Below are 20042 nucleotides of genomic sequence, written 5' to 3' on the forward strand. Positions count from 1 at the left end.
AAAAAAAAAAAAAAAAAAAAAAAAAAGAAAGGATTATTCACCACAACCAAGTGGGATTTATTCCTGGGCTGCAAGGTTGGTTCAACATCCGCAAATCAATCAATGTGATACAATATATTAATAAAAGAAAGAACAAGAACCATATGATCCTCTCAATAGATGCAGAAACAGCATTTGACAAAGTACAACATCATTTCTTGATCAAAACTCTTCAGAGTATAGGGATAGAGGATACATACCTCAATATCATAAAAGCCATCTATGAAAAACCTACAGTGAATATCATTCTCAATGGGGAAAAACTGAGAACTTTCCCCCTAAGGTCAGGAGCACGGCAGGGATGTCCACTCTCACCACTGCTATTCAACATAGTAATAGAAATCCTAGCCACAGCAATCAGACAACAAAAAGAAATAAAAGACCCCAAATCAGCAAAGAAGAAGTCAAATTCTCACTCTTTACAGATGATATGATACTTTCTGTGGAAAACCCAAAAGACTCCACCCCAGAACTGCTAGAACTCATACAGGAATTTAGTAAAGTGGCAGGATAGAAAATCAATGCACAGAAATCAGTGGCATTTCTATACACCAACAACAAGACAGAAGAAAGAGAAATTAAGGAGTCGATCCCATTTACAATAGCACCCAAAACCATAAGATACTTAGGAATAAATCTAACCAAAGAGGCAAAGAATCTGTACTCAGAAAACTATAAAATACTCATGAAAGAAATTGAGGAAGACACAAAGAAATGGACAAATGTTCCATGCTCATGGATTGGAAGAACAAATATTGTGAAGATGTCAATGCTACCTAGAGCAATATACACATTCAATGCAATCCCTATCAAAATACCATCCACTTTTTTTCAAAGAAATGGAACAAATAATCCCAGAAAAGACCCCGAATAGCCAGAGGAATGTTGAAAAAGAAAAGAAAAGCTGGTGGCATCACAATTCTGGACTTCAAGCTATATTACAAAGTTGTCATCATCAAGACAGTATGGTACTGGCACGAAAACAGACACATAGATCAATGGAACAGAGTAGAGAGCCCAGAAATGGACCCTCAACTCTATGGTCAACTAATCTTCGACAAAGCAGGAAAGAATGTCCAATGGAAAAAAGACAGTCTCTTCAACAAATGGTGTTGGGAAAATTAGACAACCACATGCAGAAGAATGAAACTGGACCATTTCCTTACACCACACACAAAAATAGACTCAAAATGGTTGAAAGACCTCAATGTGAGACAGGAGAGCACAGGCAGCAACCTCTTCGACCTCAGCCGCAGCAACTTCTTCCTAGAAACATCGCCAAAGGCAAGGGAAGCAAGGGCAAAAATGAACTATTGGGACTTCATCAAGATAAAAAGTTTTTGCACAGTAAAAGAAACAGTCAACAAAACCAAAAGACAAGTGACGGAATGGGAGAAGATATTTGCAAATGACATATCAGATATAGGGCTAATATCCAAAATCTATAAAGAACTTCTTAAACTCAACACCCAAAGAACAAATGATCTAGTCAAGAAATGGGCAGAAGACATGAACAGATATTTTTCCAAAGAAGATATCCAAATGGCCAACAGACACATGAAAAAGTGCTCAACATCGCTCGGCATCAGGGAAATCTAAATCAAAACCTCAATGAGATACCATCTCATACCAGTCAGAATGGCTAAAATTAACAAGTCAGGAAATGACAGATGCTGGCAAGATGTGGAGAAAGGGGAACCCTCCTACACTGTTGGTGGGAATGCAAGCTGGTGAAGCCACTCTGGAAACAGTAGGGAGGTTCCTCACAAAGTTGGAAATATCCCTACGACCCAGCAACTGCACTACTGGGTATTTACCCCAAAGATACAAATGTAGGGATCCGAAGGGGTACATGCACCCCGATGTTTATAGCAGCAATGTCCACAATAGCCAAACTGTGGAAAGAGCCAAGATGTCCATCTACAGATGATTGGATAAAGAAGAAGTGGTATATATATACAACGGAATATTATGCAGCCATCAAAAGGAATGAACTCTTGCCATTTGCAACGATGTGGATGGAATTGGAGGGTATTATGCTGAGCGAAATAAGTCAATCAGAGAAAGACATGTATCATATGATCTCACTGATATGAGGAATTCTTAATCTCAGGAAACAAATGAGGGTTGCTGGAGTGGTGGGGGGTGGGAGGCATGGGGTGGCTGGGTGGATAGACATTGGGGAGGGTATGTACTATGGTGAGAGTTGTGAATTGTGTAAGACTGTTGAATCACAGACCTGTACCTCTGAAACAAATAATACATTATATGTTAAAAAAAGAAGAAGAAGAAGATAGTAAGAAGGGAAAAATGAAGAGGGGTAATTGGATTGCAGAATCTTAGAGGGAATCCTGTTAAAACTAATATCCAATGTAAAAATCTAATTCAGGACTGAAAAATGCCAGACAACTTCAGTTTAATTGCTTTTAAGGACAAGACTTTCACAACTTCAATTCACTGTGGGTGTTCTAACCATTGAAAAATTCCCCATTATAGTGAACTCAGATCTGAATTTAGTTTTCTTCTTTATTTGCGGGGTGATCCTCCCATCTATATGCAAACGTATTGAAATCATTTTGTTTAGTGACAGGGTTGATGAACTGTAAGTTAACAATTTAAGCAAAAATGAAAGTCATTTTAGCATAACATGGCCATATTGAGAATTTAACAATTAAAAAAAAAAATTACTGTAAGGATGCCTGGGTAGCTCAGTCGGTTAAGCATCTGTCTTTGGCTCAGGTCATGATCTCAGGGTCTTGGGATCGAGCCCCACAGAAGCCCTGCTTCTCCCTCTCCCTCTGCCTGACGATTCCCCTGCTAGCACTCTCTCTCTCTCTGTCAAATAAATAAATAAAATCTTTAAAAAGATTTGCTGTAAAAAATAAAAAAATAAATTTAAAAGTTACAGTAATAATGATGGTAATGAAAAAAATTTTTAAATGTTTTAAAATTTAATAAATAATTTTAATGAAACTAATTTTCTATACAAATTTACATTTTAAAATGCAATTATTTAGAATTTCATCCATTAAAAGATAAAAAATACCCATTCCCTTTCCCTATTCCTACTCTTCAAAGAAGAGAGTGATAACCTAACATCAATTGAGTGATCTATTTGAACCCACAGGCAGAGGTCCAAACCTTTAAGATTGTTGTAAAATGTAGCAGTAGCATTCCTCTGTAGCAAAACGTTTGGAATCTCTGCATAATTCCTGGGATTTTGCACCATTCTTTATGATGATTCCAAATGTCCCTGCCATAGTATTCAGTAGAGCTAGAAGGAAAGGTGGGATGAAGGGAGTCTTTCTTATAATGATAAGTTAATTGTACTCATTATTCAAGGGTTCTAGAAAAACACAGTTGTTAGGCAAATAGATACAGATGAAACTTAACTTTGTAACATCAGATCAGATATAGCAAGTATGATACTGGCTCTTAGTTTCAGATTTTAGTTTACAAAGAAGGCACTGCAGATGATATTACTTTGCAACTTCTGATTTTATATTATCTGATATCAGAAAATTACACAGGACTTCATAAGCAACTGATCAGATATCACCCATGTAGGAATTATTGAGAGAAGAAAGAGATACAGTATTTACATAACTCAATAATCTGTTATTTCCATTAAAAATTTAAAAAAAACCAGCCTTCCATTTGAGGTAGGATGTGATCACTCATGGTAGTTTTTTGTTCCCACTGATAAATTCTTGGGGAAAAAAAAAGGTAAATTAAAAGTAACATATAGAATAGACATTGTCTATCATCATACTTAACCTGGAAATGAAGAACTAAAACCATACCTTTTTTTTTTAAAAGATTTTATTTATTCATTTGAGAGAGAGAGACAGACAGAGAGAGAGAGCATGAGCAGGGGAGAGAGGCAGAGGGAGAAGCAGACTCCCCGCCAAGCTGGGAGCCTGACATGGGGCTCCATCCCAGGACCTTGGGATCATGGCCTGAGCTGAAGGCCGACTCTTAACCATCTGAGCCACCCAGGTGTCCCATAAACCATACCTTAATATCTACATTAAGATGACTTAGCTATTCCTCTGTTTTTAATAGCATGACTAAATTTATCTAAGAGTTTTCGCCCAGGCAAATATTTTGATTGCTCATTACAAAAATTTCCACAACCCATAGACTCTTTAATGGAAAACATCAACAGTTTACTCCTCAAATTCTTTGGATCTCTTGCCACAAAATCCTTTCTTTGTTTCCACCAACCTGAACCATTGTCTCCCTTTTTTTAAATTTTACTTTATTATGTTATGTTAATCACCATACATTACATCACTAGTTTTTGATGTAGTGTTCCATGATTCATTGTTTGTGTATAACACCCAGTGCTCCATTCAATACATGCCCTCTTTAATACCCATCACCAGGCTAACCCATTCCCCTATCCCCCTCCCCTCTAGAACCCTCAGTTGGTTTCTCAGAGTCCATAGTCTCTCACAGTTCGTCTCCCTCTCCGATTCCCCCCCTTCATTCTTCCCTTCCTACTATCTTCTTCTTCTTTTTTTAACATATAACATATTATTTGTTTCAGAGGTACAGGTCTGTGATTCAACAGTCCTACACAATTCACAGCACTCACCATAGCACACACCCTCCCCAGTGTCTATCACCCAGCCACCCCATCCCTCCCACCCCCACCACTCCAGCAACACTCAGTTTCCTGAGATTAAGAATTCCTCATATCAGTGAGATCAATATGATACATGTCTTTCTCTGATTGACTTATTTCGCTCAGCATAATACCCTCCAATTCCAACCACGTCGTTGCAAATGGCAAGATTTTGAACCATTGTCTCTTGATCTCTAGCCAATCCTATCAAAATCTTGCTTTGAAAGATCTACCTTAAACCAAACTTCCTAAATTCTTTCCTTGCTTCCCCCTTCTCCACTGAAACTGTGAAAGCTCTGTGAGGTGGTGTTCTCCCTTATTAAGGCAAGTAGTAAACTCAGCTTTGTCTTATCAACTGTTTACTTTGGTGATATATGAAGAAATCCACCTTTTGCATCATATATATAAACTCATCATTATGGACTAGAGAACCTTCAAGAAAAGTCATACCTATTTAGAGGTGAGCTGAAAACTTACAGATGTCCCTGTAGGAATTTATCAAGTTTAAGTATCGGCAAGAAACTGAGAATATAGGCTTTTCTAGAACTTTTGACAGTTACATAGTGCTGGAATATCAAAACTGAAGATGCGAGGAAACTCAAACAAATGGTAGATTTTCTATTCAAGACATTTTCTAAATTCAAAACTTCAGCATATAATGACAAAGAGCACTAAAACTTTTCAAAAAACAAAGTGGAATTTCTCCCAATTTCTTAGTGTTTAGGATACAAAAACCTGCTATGAGTTTGGGTTCTGAGAATAAAAAAAAAGTGTAAAACCTTAGAGGGATTTCTCATTTGACCTCACAATCAGAAACCACATTTCCCTGAGAATCTAATCTGAGAATACAGGTATGGTCCCTGGAACAGGGCTTCAGCTGGACTCAAAAAAACTTGCCAAACTTTTGGTAATTGCACACACGGGAATAGTGCAAAACTGGACATTTGTGTGGCCTCAAACACATAGTGATCTTCCTTTCAAGGCATTTTCCCAAAATTCTAAAGTTGGTCGGGGTGGGAGGTTAAAGATGTAAACCAGAAACCTCTGAAACACAGGAAATTCTTTCATTCTCTTCTTGCTGAAGAGACAAAGAGAGCCCAAGTTCTTAAGTGTAAGCCTGGAATGTCATTCCTTAGAAATAGGGGTGAACTGGAGGTACACTCCATCTTGCCAAAACTGTAAGGAAGACTCAACTCAGATCGGTTTCAGATTGAATTGAGATTATCAGCCTTAACTTCATTGGAGGAATGATTGAACAGTCTTTGGTGGGTGAAATCATCTGTAACATTTTTCTTTGTAGTCACTATAGGGCATGAAATAAGCAAATACACAGAGGGTGGGCAAGACTTATGAGCAATAAAGAAGGGGGAAAAGGCTAAAAGCAAATGAAGATTGAACCACCTTTTGGAGTTGGCAAGTAAGGACTTTAAAATAATTGTAAAAGTTGGTTTAAAAAGAATTAATTGGAAAAATGACTAAAGAGTGGAGTAATTCACCAAGGAATTGGAATCTATTGAAAAGAATTAAATTAATTGAAAAATATATCTATAATGAGCAACTTACTGAACTAATTTAACTTAATGAATTGTGAATTGAATATTAGGAAACGTGAATGAATGAAAATTGATGAATCAGAGGGCTTATATTAGGATCTTTTGCTTGGAACCTGAAACCAATGTGGTATAGAAAGTCATCAGAAAAATATATGCTCTGTCACCCAAATACCTAGAATGCCCACCTTGAACCAGTTCTTAGGAAATCAGACTTTCCCAGCAAGTGCTCTTTCACCCTGGGCCTGCTTGGGAAAGAATAAACACAGTGTTTTCCTTTTGCCCCAGAATCTAGAGAGTTGTTACATCTTCTACACACTGGATGGCACCAGAGACAACTATGTGATCACCCAAGGAGTAAGTCTAAGTCTTGAAGGCACCCCTAATCTTCCAGTGTTCTTAGAGACCTTTGGTGTAATTGTTATTTCATTCAACTGGACAGTATTTGATTTCTCACCCTGTGGGAGTGTTTTTCAGATTTCGTTATTTTCTTTTAAGAAACATTTATGTTACTTCGGTAAGATGTATCTCTTCTCTCTGCACATGGTATTCTGACTTTCAGCCCCAATAAAGCATCATTAAATAGTAAATCCTGATTCTATACTTTCCCACCCTTGGTATCAATACCCCAATAAGTTGAATTAATTTTATGGCAGACCAACTAAAATACAATTGAATTAAGATTGAACTCATGTTCTAAAACAAGTATCAAATTAGCAAAAATTATGGTAATTTAACCATAAATCAGTCCTATAGAACTGCCAAAACAAGGGGGAAAGCTAGTTTAATTTACATGAATGAATAAGTATCTTGTAAGAAAGGAGACTCTTCTTTTGGGACTATGACAGCCTAAGATGCGCAGACCAGCTATCTTACTGAAAACAAATAAAATAATGACTAAAGCTATTTCAAATCTACACAAAAGCACCAAAGAACAGACAAGAAATTCTATTTTTACCAAACTGATCACTAAAGAAAGAAAAATCCTTATCACTTCACTATGTATAAATAATAGAAATATTTAGAGCCAATGGAGAAATGAATCTAATTAAAGCTGCAGCAAATTCCAGACCAAGCTCAACTATAGGTCTGATTGACTCAGCCCCTTATCCTAGCAGCTACACAGAGAAATTGTTCTTAATTCTAAGGGCAAATATTGTCTACTTAAGTCTCTACTTTTTTTATGCAAAATATCCAGTGTAAAATAAATTTAAAAAATCATGAGACATATGTAGAGGCAGGAAAATATGATCCCTAAAAAAATAATAAATAATAATAATAATGATAATGCTATAAGAACACAGGGAAATTACCCCAACACTCAGATCTAGAATCTCAGTGAGCATATAATGAATGCAAAGTGAATTACATCTAGGCATAGAATAGTTAAAAGAAAATGAAGCAAAACAGCAACAAAAATAACTATAAAATAGACAAAGAACCCAAACAACCATCAAATGAAACAAACATAAAAATGAGTGATTTCTCATCAGAAATAAAGGATTTCAAAAGACATTAGAATGACAACCTTAGAAAGATAAGGTTTAAAAAGTCAAACTATTATTCTGCATTCAGAAAAAAAATGACACTCAAAACTTTCTCACAAAAATGGTACCAACCCAAATGGCTTATCTGGTGAATTCTAAATATTTTAACAAGAAACAGTTTCAAATTATGCAAAATTGTTCAGAGACTAGACAAATATAGCATAATGTTATGCTTTTTGTATGAAACCATAAGAACCTTAAAACCAAAACCTGAGAAGAATTTTTTAAAAATGAGAACATTATAGTCTGACTTATGGAAATAGATACAAAAGTCCTTAACAAAATATTAGTAAATCAAATCCAATGTTACTTAAGGCAGGTAATATAACATGACCAAGAAGGATTTATTTCAGAAATTCAGTGTTGGTGAGCATTTAAAAATCAATTTATTTAACCATATGAACAAATTAAAGGAGAAAAGCCACAAGATTATCTCAATAAATGCAGAAAGGAAATCCAACAATGTGACATATTCGATATACATTCCAAGTAAATTATCTTAATGAATTAGAAAAAGGAGCCTTTCTCAAGCTGATAAAGGACATATATATTAATTATCTATTGCGGCATAACAAATTACCAAAAAGTTAGAAGGTTAAATCAGTACCTATTTATCAGCTCATAGTCTCTGTAGGGCAGGAGTGTGACCAGGGTTTAGCTGGGTCCTCCAGCAAGCTGTGGTCAAAGCCTTGGCTGGAGCTGGGGCATCATCTGAATGCTTGCTTGGGGAAGGATTTATGTTCATGATCATTCAAGCTGTTGGCAAAGTTAATTTCTTTGCCACTGTAAGAATCAGGGCCTCATTTCCTTGCTGGCTATTTGCCAGAGACTGTGACAACTTTATATAAGGAATTATTTTTGCAGCCATTATGCTAACCAGACAGTTAAACTATTGGCAATGGTCTAAGAGTCTATAAAAAGGTAAAGATGGAGCTGATTATTGGTCAGAGTATCAAGATGACTGCTTGAAGTCTGAGCAATTGTGCCTATCCTGGGTTCTCATCTGTGATCAGGGATGTCCTGATAAGGGGCAAACAGCAACTCCTCTAGAGAGTTCTATCATGTACAATGGTAGGGATGTTGTCCGTATTAAGTGTAAAAACTCCCTTTCCTGTACATTCACTTGACTCCAACTGCTCCATGATTATCCAAAGGGTCCAGGAGAGAAGTAACTCACTCAGCACCTTGGTCTCTGGCAAGGGACTGAGGCCAGGGGAGACCACACACTACTGAAAGTGGGATATACCTGTGGGCCCAAGTTTAGCTTTATCCTGTAGCATGGAGGGCTCAGTAACTGCCCTAATCTTGTGGGGGTACTGTTTCCATGACACAAGACACAGTGGTCAGCTAATAGAGGGTCATGGGATTAAGGCCCGTGAGAGCCCCTATTTTCAGGAGAGCCCAGTATGCACTCACAATTACCACTTTAATGGTGGGTAGCATAGAGCTGAGGAGGGCGATTTCTTGTACCAGAAGTCCTTGGGAAACTTCTGGCCACTTAGAATGAAGGACCCTCTGGGAGGCACTAACAGGACAGCCAGTTGTAATAGGGGCACATTCTAGAAACTCTTTTTAAAAAGCCCTATTAACCATGGGCAACTTTGTGAGTCAAAGCATAAATTGGCTTAAGTAAAATCAAAGATTTGTTTCTTCCAGAAGCCCTGTAAGTCTATAAGACGTTAGTTTTGTTTTAATATTGCAGGTGCTAAGATGATCAATAGCTGTTTCTTTATAGTGGTAGGGATGGAGCAATCTCTGGTTTACCAAATAATCTTCAGGGGTGGGGTCTTTTACTGTGAGGGATAATGGTCCACCCCCTTTTTATGAGCTCCCTTGTAAATGTTTGTATGTCCAAAACGAGTCTGTCAAATGAATCTCTTTGGAGGAGGATCCTTTATACACAATATCATACCTATGTTTGCAGAGAAAGCTGAATGCAGTTAATATCTTGCCTGAAAAAATTGTGTGGGATGGCAGACCTATTGAGATACTCCATGGATGGCTAAGTAAAGGTGAATTATATCCCTTTAGAGCTGAAGGCAAACTACCTCTGAGAGACTGTTGAAATAGGCACTGAACAGAATATATTGGCCAAATCTATGGCTACAAAATATTTAACAGTTGTTGATTGACGGAGTCAGTAATTTCAATAATATTTCATGTGGGTGCCTTAATGAGTGGGATCATGGGATTAAAGTTGTGGTAACATCATGACATCCATTATTTCCAAGTTTAAGAACAGGACAAATTGGGCTTTAAGATGGAGAAGTAGTGGGGATAATCACCCTTCTCTAAATAAGTCTTGTATAATGGGTTTAAATCCTTGAAGACCTTGTTTTATTTTACATTGGGCTATTTTAACTGTGTTTGTGCTATGATGAAAATCCTGTCCCCCTAAAGGTGTATATGTGGAGGCCCTCACCCATGTGATGGTATTTGGAGATGGAGACTTTTGGAGGTATATTAGTCAGGGGTATCCATCAGAGCAGAACTGATAGGATAAATAATGATACATAGATATAGATAGATAGATAAATAGATAGAGAGATAGATGATAGATATAGAGACATACATAGAAAGGAAGAAAGAGAAGTAAAAAGAAACCCTGACTTGTAACATTTGATGATTTCCATGCTGCAAACATCCCCACTGTTTTTATCTATTTATTTATTTATTTTTTGGATTTTATTTATTTATTTGACAGAGACAGAGAGAGAGCACAGATAGGCAGAGCGGAAGGCAGAGGGAGAGGGAGAAGCAGGCTTCCCACTGAGCAGGAAGCCTGATGTGGGGCTTGATCCCAGGACCCTGGGATCATGGCCTGAGCCGAAGACAGCGCTTAACCGACTGAGCCACCCAGGCGCCCCCATCCCCACTGTTTTTAGATGAAAGAATAGTATTAGGATCTATTGCCAGTGTACCTGCTCTAGAAGATATACTAAGGCAGTTCTTCAGAATGAAGGAAATGATATAAGAGGGAAACTTGGAACACATGTGTATGTGTGCATGTGTGTGTACACACAGACACAATTGAGTACAGGTAAAACTGGGGAACTTGGGGGGAGCCTCGGTGGCTCAGTCATTAAACGTCTGCCTTCAGCTCAGGTCATGATCCCAGGCTCCTGGGATCGAGCCCCACATCGGGCTCCCTGCTCAGCGGGAAGCCTGCTTCTCCCTCTCCCACTCCCCCTGCTTGTGTTCCCTCTCTTGCTATCTCTCTCTCTCTGTCAAATAAATAAAAATAAAAAAAATCTTAAAAAAAAAAAAAAACTGGGGAACTTGGAATAAGACCAGTGAATGTATTAATGTCAGTATCCTGGTTGTGACATTAAGTTATAATTTTGCAAAATGTTACTATTGGGAGAAACTGGGAAAATTATAAAAGGGAGCTCTTTGTATTATTTCTTATAAATGCATGTGATTCTAGAGTTTTCCCAATTTAAAATATTGGTAGGGGATGGAGACATCTGCCCTTTCTTATTCCTGCAATCCCATTCCCTGATGATACCAGAGAGCTGCCATATAAATCCTACCATAATATTCTTTTAAAGAAGCAAGAGAAATAAAAATGTATCTGTTACAGCAAAATAATTAAATAAATCTTACATTTGAAAAGAAAAAAAAAAGAAATCCCAATAATCTAAGCTTCCACATTGAGAAATTAGATAAACAAAATAAAAATAAATTCAAAGCAAACAGACCAAAGGAAATAATTAAGATTAGAGCAGAAATCAATGACACTGAAAACAGAAAAAAAGCAGAGAAAACTAATGAAATAAAACACTTGGTTTCTTTGTAAATATCAATAAAATGGATCATAGATGTAAATATAAAACCAAAACTGTGAATACTTCAGAATAAACATAGGAGAAATTATATGACCTTGGGTTAGGCAGAAAGTACAGAAATACAAGCCCAAAAGCATGAATCATGAAGGAAGAAAAAAGGAAATTTAATTTCATTAAATTAAATATTTTTGCTAAGTAAAAGATACCATGAAAAGATAGAAAGACAAAGCATAGTCTGGGGTATAGATTTGCACAACACCTAGTTAACAAAGTACTTGTGTTTAGAATATACATAAACTCTCAAAACTCAATAATAAGGAAACAAATTAATTTAAAAATTGGCAAACAACTTGGACATCTCATCAAAGAAGATATAGAGACTGCAAGTAAGGCTGTGAAAAGATGCTCACATCAGTTTTGATTAGGGAAGGAAAAAAAAACAAAGAAAATGATATATCACTGAATGCCTATTTGAGTGATAAAAAACCCACAATAACAACAACAAAAATAAAACGATTCATGATAATGCCTAATGATAGCAAAGATTCAAAGCAACCAGAGCACTCATGCATTTCTGATAAAAATGCAAAATGAACATCCACTCTGGAAAATGAGTTGGCAGTTTATTGTAAAGTTAACTATACATTTACCATATACATTTACCCTAAAGTCCCACTCCTGACTATTTATCATAGAGAAATTAACATTTGTGTTTACACACACAAAAAAACTACAGACAAAATATTCAGGGTAGCTTTGTTTAAAACAGCAAAAACTGGAAACAGCATGAATGTCCTTCATCTAGGGAATGGATAAACAAACTCCAGAACCTCATACATTGGAACACAACTCAGCAATAAAAATGAACAGACTACATTAATGCATACAACAACATGGTAAATGCCAAATGCTTTATGCCAAGTGAAAGAAGCCAGATTTAAAAGACTTTACTGTCTGATTCTATTTGTATGACATTCTTGTGTTTGTTTCAACTTTTTATTTAAATTCTACTTAGTTAACATATAGTGTAATATTTATTTCAGGAGTAGAATTTAGTGATTCATCACTTATATATAACATACAACGCTCATCACAAGTGCCCTCCTTAATCCCCACCACCTATTTAGCCGATCCCCCACCCACCTCCCTCCATCAACCCTCAGTTTGTTCTCTATGGTTAAGAGTCTAAGAGGTTTGCCTCCCTCTCTCTTTTTATTTCTTCCCCTATGTTCATCTGTTTTGTTTCTTAAATTCCACATATGAAATCATATGGTATTTGTCTTTCTTTGACTGACTTATTTCACTTAGCATAATACACTTTAGCTAGATGGCAAGATTTCATTCTTTTTGATGGCTGAATAATATTCCATTGGAGATATATATATATATATATATATATATATATATATATATTTATACTTATATACCATCCATTCATCAGTTGATGGACATTTGGGCTCTCTCCATAGTTTGGCTATTGTTGATAAAGCTGCTATAAACGTTGGTGTAAAAGGGAAAACTATATGGACAAAGGAAGGTTGCCTAGTGATAAAGTTGGTGGGAATTGTCAACTGCAAAAAGACAACAGGTGAGAAATTTGGGGAGTACTGGAACTGTTCCTTAATCATGTTTATGATTATATGTCTCCATGAATTTATCAAATCTCGTGGAACTTAAACTGAAAGGAGTGAATTTTACTTTGTATGTAAATTTAAAATTTATTGTATATAAATTAAAAATAAATTTTAGAATGCTACCAACTAACAAAGTCATCATTAAGATGTTACATATGTCGTTTCCCTGGTCCAGTCTAAAGAATATATTTTATCCTCATTAAACAAACAATCTCTCTTGGCAACTCCGTTTAAGAAACTCCCTTCCAAGGTCAGCCTGCATATTTAAAAATAATCTCAGATACTGGCAAAAGGTCTTTCTTGGTCCCTAGAAGTGACTTTTGTTTGTCATAGACATTCTTATGTACTCAGTCAATAAAGCCTGTAGAAGGGGACTGACAGACAATAGTGAAGGATAGAACAGAATACATGTGGTTTTTATGTAATGAATGTTACTAAAATATTTGCACACTACTGTTAACATGGCCTTATATTTCAGATACAACAGACTGAAGCCTGTTCAGACAAGATGATAAATCATACTTCCTTGTGAGATCATTTGTAAGTGTTTAGCAGACGTTATCTTTTTTTTTTTTAAGATTTTATTTATTTATTTGACAGAGAAAGACATAGCGAGAGAGGGAACACAAGCAGGGGGAATGGGAGAGGGAGAAGCAGGCTTCCCGCTGAGCAGGGAGCCCGATGTGGGGCTCGATCCCAGGACCCTGGGACCATGACCTGAGCCGAAGGCAGACGCTTAACGACTGAGCCACCCAGGCGCCCCTAGCAGACTTTATCTTAACGATGAAATATTAGTTATAGGAACTTATCATTATGGTCATATGAATCTTCAAAGGAAAGATAGATTGAAATATAACCATGAGTCAATACTGATAGAGGTACTGTGAATCATAAACTCTTGAAATGGTTTTCCCTACTTTAGGATACTATTTCAAATAATGGTGAAGAGTCATATTCTTTGTAATCCAAGTTATAAAGTCATATTCTTTGTAATCCAAGTTATGACTTTGAAGATATATATATCTTCAAAGTCATAGATTTAACAATGCTTTTCAATGCCAAAATCATACAGGAGTAGCAGCAAAGCTGATGAAAAAGTGAATTTTTTTTTTTAAATATAAGAGATTTGTGAAGAAACTCCTTGCAAATTATCAAATGTCTGGCATATGATATAATTATAAGAGCTGCACCTAGAGAAATATAAAACTCTTTTCTTTGAAATATCAATGGATGATTGTTAGACCTTTCTTGTTACTCCCCCATTGTTACTTTGAGTATATTAAATTCTTGCAAATTACTAATAAAATGCATTTGTGGGCACCTGGGTGGCTCAGTCAGTTAAGCATCTGCCTTCGGCTCAGGTCATGATCCCAGGGTCCTGGGATCGAGCCCCATGTCTGGCTCCTTGCTCAGTGGGGAGCCTGCTTCTCCCTCTCCCCCACTGCTTGTGCTTTCTCTCTCACTGTCTCAAATAAATATATAAAATCTTTTTAAAATATTAAAAACAAATAAAATGTGTTTGTATTCACAACTGTCTATCACCTCAGAAGTTCATACATCAGATGAAGGTGCAAAGTGAACATGCAAAGTGAAGGAAATCATCCTTTAAACACCTGAAGTGTTCAATCATACCACATTATTTTTAAGTACCAAAACCTGCATTCCTGGAAAACATTTCCTACCACAAAAGGACTTCCACACCAGCTGAAAATATACTAAAGAGATAATATCCCCTGCCACACATTGTGAAACATTATTATTGTAGATATTTTCTCCTTTAGAATTTCATGCATGCATACACCATGAAACATATTTATTTGTTTCACACAACAAAATTTATGAGGAATAAATAGTCCAGGGCTTTTAAAATGACATCAGAAGGCTACATTTTTGTCATCTTCCTGATTTTCCATTCTTAGATATGACGTCTGCAACCTTCCAGGAATGAAAGAAAATGGAAGCAAAAGAGCACTTGCTGATACCTACATTCATCTCATCAGCTAGCATTGAGTTGTCTGCTCATACTTAGCTGGAAGGGGGGCTAGGAAGTGGAGTATTTCAAATCCTCAAATTCTATAGTTAAATTGATTGTAAGATAGAAGATTTAGATCAGTATGTTCTGATCCATTCTACAACATCTCCCACATCAGTTTCTGTGAATCTGTGGATTCGTTTCCTATTACTATTGTCATAAATTACCACAAATAGATTGACTGATAATAGCACATGTTTATTATCTTACAGAACTGTAGGTCATAGGTCCAACATGGATCTCAATGAGCAAAAGTCGAGGTGTAGGCAGGGTTGCACTTCCTTCTGGAAGCTCTGGTGGGGATTCCATTTCCTTGCTCAATTAGATTATTGAGAGAGTTCAGTTCCCTGAGGTTGCAGGACTGAAGACCTCTTGCTTTGCTGGCTATCAGCCAAAGGTCATGCTTAGTTTCTAGAGGTCACCAAAGAAAATAGGCCACATACTACTTTGTGACCTAAAGTCAAAGTGTTAAAATCTTTTTTTAATTATTATTATGTTATGTTAATCACCATACATTACATCATTAGTTTTTGATGTAGTGTTCCATGATTCATTGTTTGCGTATAACACCCAGTGCTCCATGCAGTACATGCCCTCTTTAATACCCATCCCCAGGCTAACCCATTCCCCCACCCCCCTCCCCTCTAGAACCCTCAGTTTGTTTCTCAGAGTCCATAGTCTCCCATGGTTCATCTCCCCCTTTTTGTTTGTTTGTTTCAGAGGTACAAGTCTGTGCTATGGTGAGCAAAGTGTTAAAATATTTTATATATCCTCTAAAGACATATTTTTCAGATGTCATGCAATTCTTTGATAAAATAAGCTTTTTTAAAATAGCTTTTGTAAAATATAATCACTACTACATTCTTACAGGTAATTGTACTTTTTTTTTTTTTTACAAGTATTTTCTTCAGAGGAGCATTATGCCCAAGTTGTTACTTTGTTGAGGAAACAATGTATGCAATCACTTGGGAAGAGGCAATCTTTTACATATAACAACACCCATCCAAAATGAATTTAGACAAGAATGTGCATGTTTCCTTTCTCATTAAATATATATTGTTGATGATGTATATATTGACCCAGCTATTTTGACATGACAGAAAATATAAATCTTCAGCAAATGGTACACCAAGTCATGTATTGCATTTCCCATGTATTGGGTGGCCAGAAGGTGGTAAATGGTACTATCTAGAAGACTGGTGTATTATAAAAATCAGAAAAAAAGGAAAGATACATGAGAATAATTTCTTGGTCTCTACTTCAAAAAATGTGTGCTGCTCTCACTAGCAAACATGGGCTAGTCAAAGAATTATATGTAAGGTCAGATGACCATTTTTATAAACTATGTCATGGTTTCCTTTTATTTTTTATTTTATTTTTATTTATTTATTTAAGGGAGAGAAAGAGAGAGAGAGAAAGCACAGGAACGGGGGGGGAGGGGGCAAGAGAGAGAGGGAGAAACAGACTCACCACTGAGCAAGGAGCCCAATGTAGGCCTTAATCCCAGGACCCTGAGACCATGACCTGAGCCGAAAGAAGACACTTAACTGACTGAGCCACCCAGGCATCCCTCATAGTTTCTTTTTAATCAGCCCCAATTACAGTAGCTAATAATAGATAGCATATATAATTAAATGAATCCAGGGAGTAATTTCTAGAGGCTGCCTCATTGTGAATTAGCAGACTGGGAAAATGAGGGATAGAGATATAAAAAGAGAAAATACAAAGGTCTCAAGGAATTTTTTTAAAGTATAAAGGAAGTCATAATTCTACAGTTGTTAATTGGCACTGAATTCATAATGATATAAATGTTCATTAATATTTTATTTGAATACTAAAGAATATTAGCTCGGTTCCATAATCCTTGTTTATATGAGCAAAGAGTTGAGTAGCACATTTTTGAAAAACTAAACATAATATAATGCAAAAGGAAAATAATCCCAACGTGTAAACAAGTAGGTTTTTCTTCCCTAGATAGTTCATACTGTGCAATGTCCCCTTTCATCAAAACTAGCACTCTATTGATTATCTCTATGAATTTGAGTATAAAATATAACACAACTAGAGATTTCACTAAGAATTACACTGAAATACAGCCAACACTTCCATTTTTGGTGCTTTAAACTTTTCCAAATGTTTCTCCATACCAGGTGGATATTGACCCTTATAATAATCCTGGGAGTTCATAGAAAATAGCGTGTTTTGACATTTTATTAATTGTGAATTGTTAAGGACAAGACAACAGGCTCTAAATGGAATTGCTTATACTAAGCCCCACATCACCAAACCAAAACTTAGCTTCAGTTTTGACTCTTCCAAAAAATGGAATCTAAAACCACTCAATCAAGAATTACCTGGTTAACATAGGTAACCTGCCTGGTACATCACTGCCATGCCCTATGAGGAAAGTAACTTTGCAATAACAAATTCAATTTTTTGCCCCATAACTTCCTTGTTCCCGCTTCTTTCTGCCTGTAAAATCCCTTGTCTTGTATAGCTCTTCAGAGCTCCTTTCTACCTGTTGGATTGGATGCTCCCTGATTCATGAGTTGCTGAAAAAAGGCAATAAGATCTGTAAGGTTTACTTAGTTGAATATCTGTTCTTTAAGAGAATGTAATAAAAAAAAAAGTAGCTGAACGAATTGCTCAAGGTAATGGTAAAGAGATTTAAATTAAGTTATCTGAACTCCTGGGATAACACTGTTTCCGTGACATCATGATTCCTGCTTTACTAAATCTCAGAAACAAAAAACACCACCACTACTGTCTTTACCGTAATCATCATCTTTATCATCACTCTCATCCCCATCATCATCATCATCACCATCATGGTCTTTATCATGGACATACATAAAATTCTTGTATAAAACATTTAATGAGAAGGGGTATAAACATATATACTTCCATGGATAAAATACAGAAATAAATACATGTGGTACATTATGTTAGATGATAGAGGATGTAAATGGCTTGATGAAGTAAAATATAACCATCTAAAGAACAGGAGCTAATATTGTCTTATAGGCATATGTACATTTATAGCTAAAACTACAAAACAGCATAATTGTCATAGAACTGCTAACAGAAGTTCTCAGGGACAGATAGCACTAAATAATCTCTTCATGCCAGTGACTTGAGAATCTGGAACTGGGAAGGTAGGTATTAGTGGTTCTGTTGACAGGTGCTCTCTTTCCTTGATAAAACCTGTTCAAAGGTTTAATAATTTCAGACACCATAGAAAGGGTTAGAGGCATGAAAGTTTAAGCACACTAACACAAATGCAACTGTGCGGACTTCACGTAATTCTGCAAATAACTTCTAACACATTCCTTCACTTTCAAACTCATGGATAGTTTATTTTCAAAATATGAATTGGTATAGGAGTAGCTGCTTGGAGTGCCATTAAAGAAGAGGTGAAATAATTCAAAGCAAATTACTTTGGGGCCAAAATTTTAAGTTAAACATAGAAGGAAGTTATTAGGAAGAAAACTAAGTGAATATAAGACTTTCTTTCAGTATTATGATTGGAGTAATTCTATATGGCTTCATAGTAGGTTAAATAAATGTGCTTTCAATATTTATTGGTGCTCTGAAATCTCTCAATTTTGCCAGGAGTCTGAGGCATATCACAGCAATATTCATTTACCCATTAATTTATTTAATTAGTCATTCAACAAAACATTTGTTATTTAAATGCTATTTCCAGTCTCTGGCTATAGAATCAAAGAATGTTAACAAATACCAGTGTGAAGATTTAGGAAATTATTTAGGTAAACAATCATATATTTTTAGTATAATCAAGTCAAAAATCTTAACAGGTTAAGTTCTATTTTATATGAATTTTATTTATATTCTAATTTCATATGAAATGTGTGGTGTGCATTACTATTTTATTCATGAGGTGGGATTATTCTTTAGGCTTGGAGCACTGAAGACAGATTAATTTGCCTGGTATGTATCCAAGTACAATAAATTGTAGGTTGGTATTTAGAAGTATCTAGAAGTACATCATAAGCTGGAAGCAGTTAACTTCTTTTTTTTTATTATTTTATGTTCATCACTATACATTACATCATTAGTTTTTGATGTAGTGTTCCATGATTCATTGTTTGCATATAACACCCAGTGCTCCATGAAGTACGTGCCCTCCTTAACACCCATCACCAGGCTAACCCATCCCACATCCCCTCCCCTCTAGAACCCTCAGTTTGTTTCTTGGAGTCCATAGTCTCTCATGGTTCGTCTCCCCCTCTGATTTCCCCCCTTCATTCTTCCCTTCCTGCTATCTTCTTCTTCTTCTTCTTCTTTTTAACATATAATGTATTATTTGTTTCACAGGTACAGGTCTGTTTTTCAACAGTCTTACACAATTCACAATGCTCACCATAGCACATACCCTCCCCAATGTCTATCACCCAGCCACCCCATCCCTCCCACCCCCCACCACTCCAGCAACCCTTAGTTTGTTTCCTGAGATTAAGAATTCCTAATTCTTCCTAATCCTTCTCTGACTTATTTCACTCAACATAATACCCTCCAGCCCCATTCATGTCGTTGCAAATGGCAAGATTTCATTCTTTTTGATGGCTGCATAATATTCCATTGTATATATATACACCACATCTTCTTTATCCATTCATCTGTCGATGGACATCTTGGCTCTTTCCATAGTTTGGCTATTGTGGACATTGCTGCTATAAACATTGGGGTGCACGTACCCCTTCAGACCCCTACATTTGTATCTTTGGGGTAAATACCCTGTAGTGCAATTGCTGGGTCGTATGGTAGCTCTATTTTCAATTTCTTAAAGAGGAATGTAGAA

Source organism: Phoca vitulina, unplaced genomic scaffold, assembly GCF_004348235.1.
Source record: "Phoca vitulina isolate PV1807 unplaced genomic scaffold, GSC_HSeal_1.0 scaffold16, whole genome shotgun sequence".
Lineage (NCBI taxonomy): Eukaryota > Metazoa > Chordata > Mammalia > Carnivora > Phocidae > Phoca > Phoca vitulina.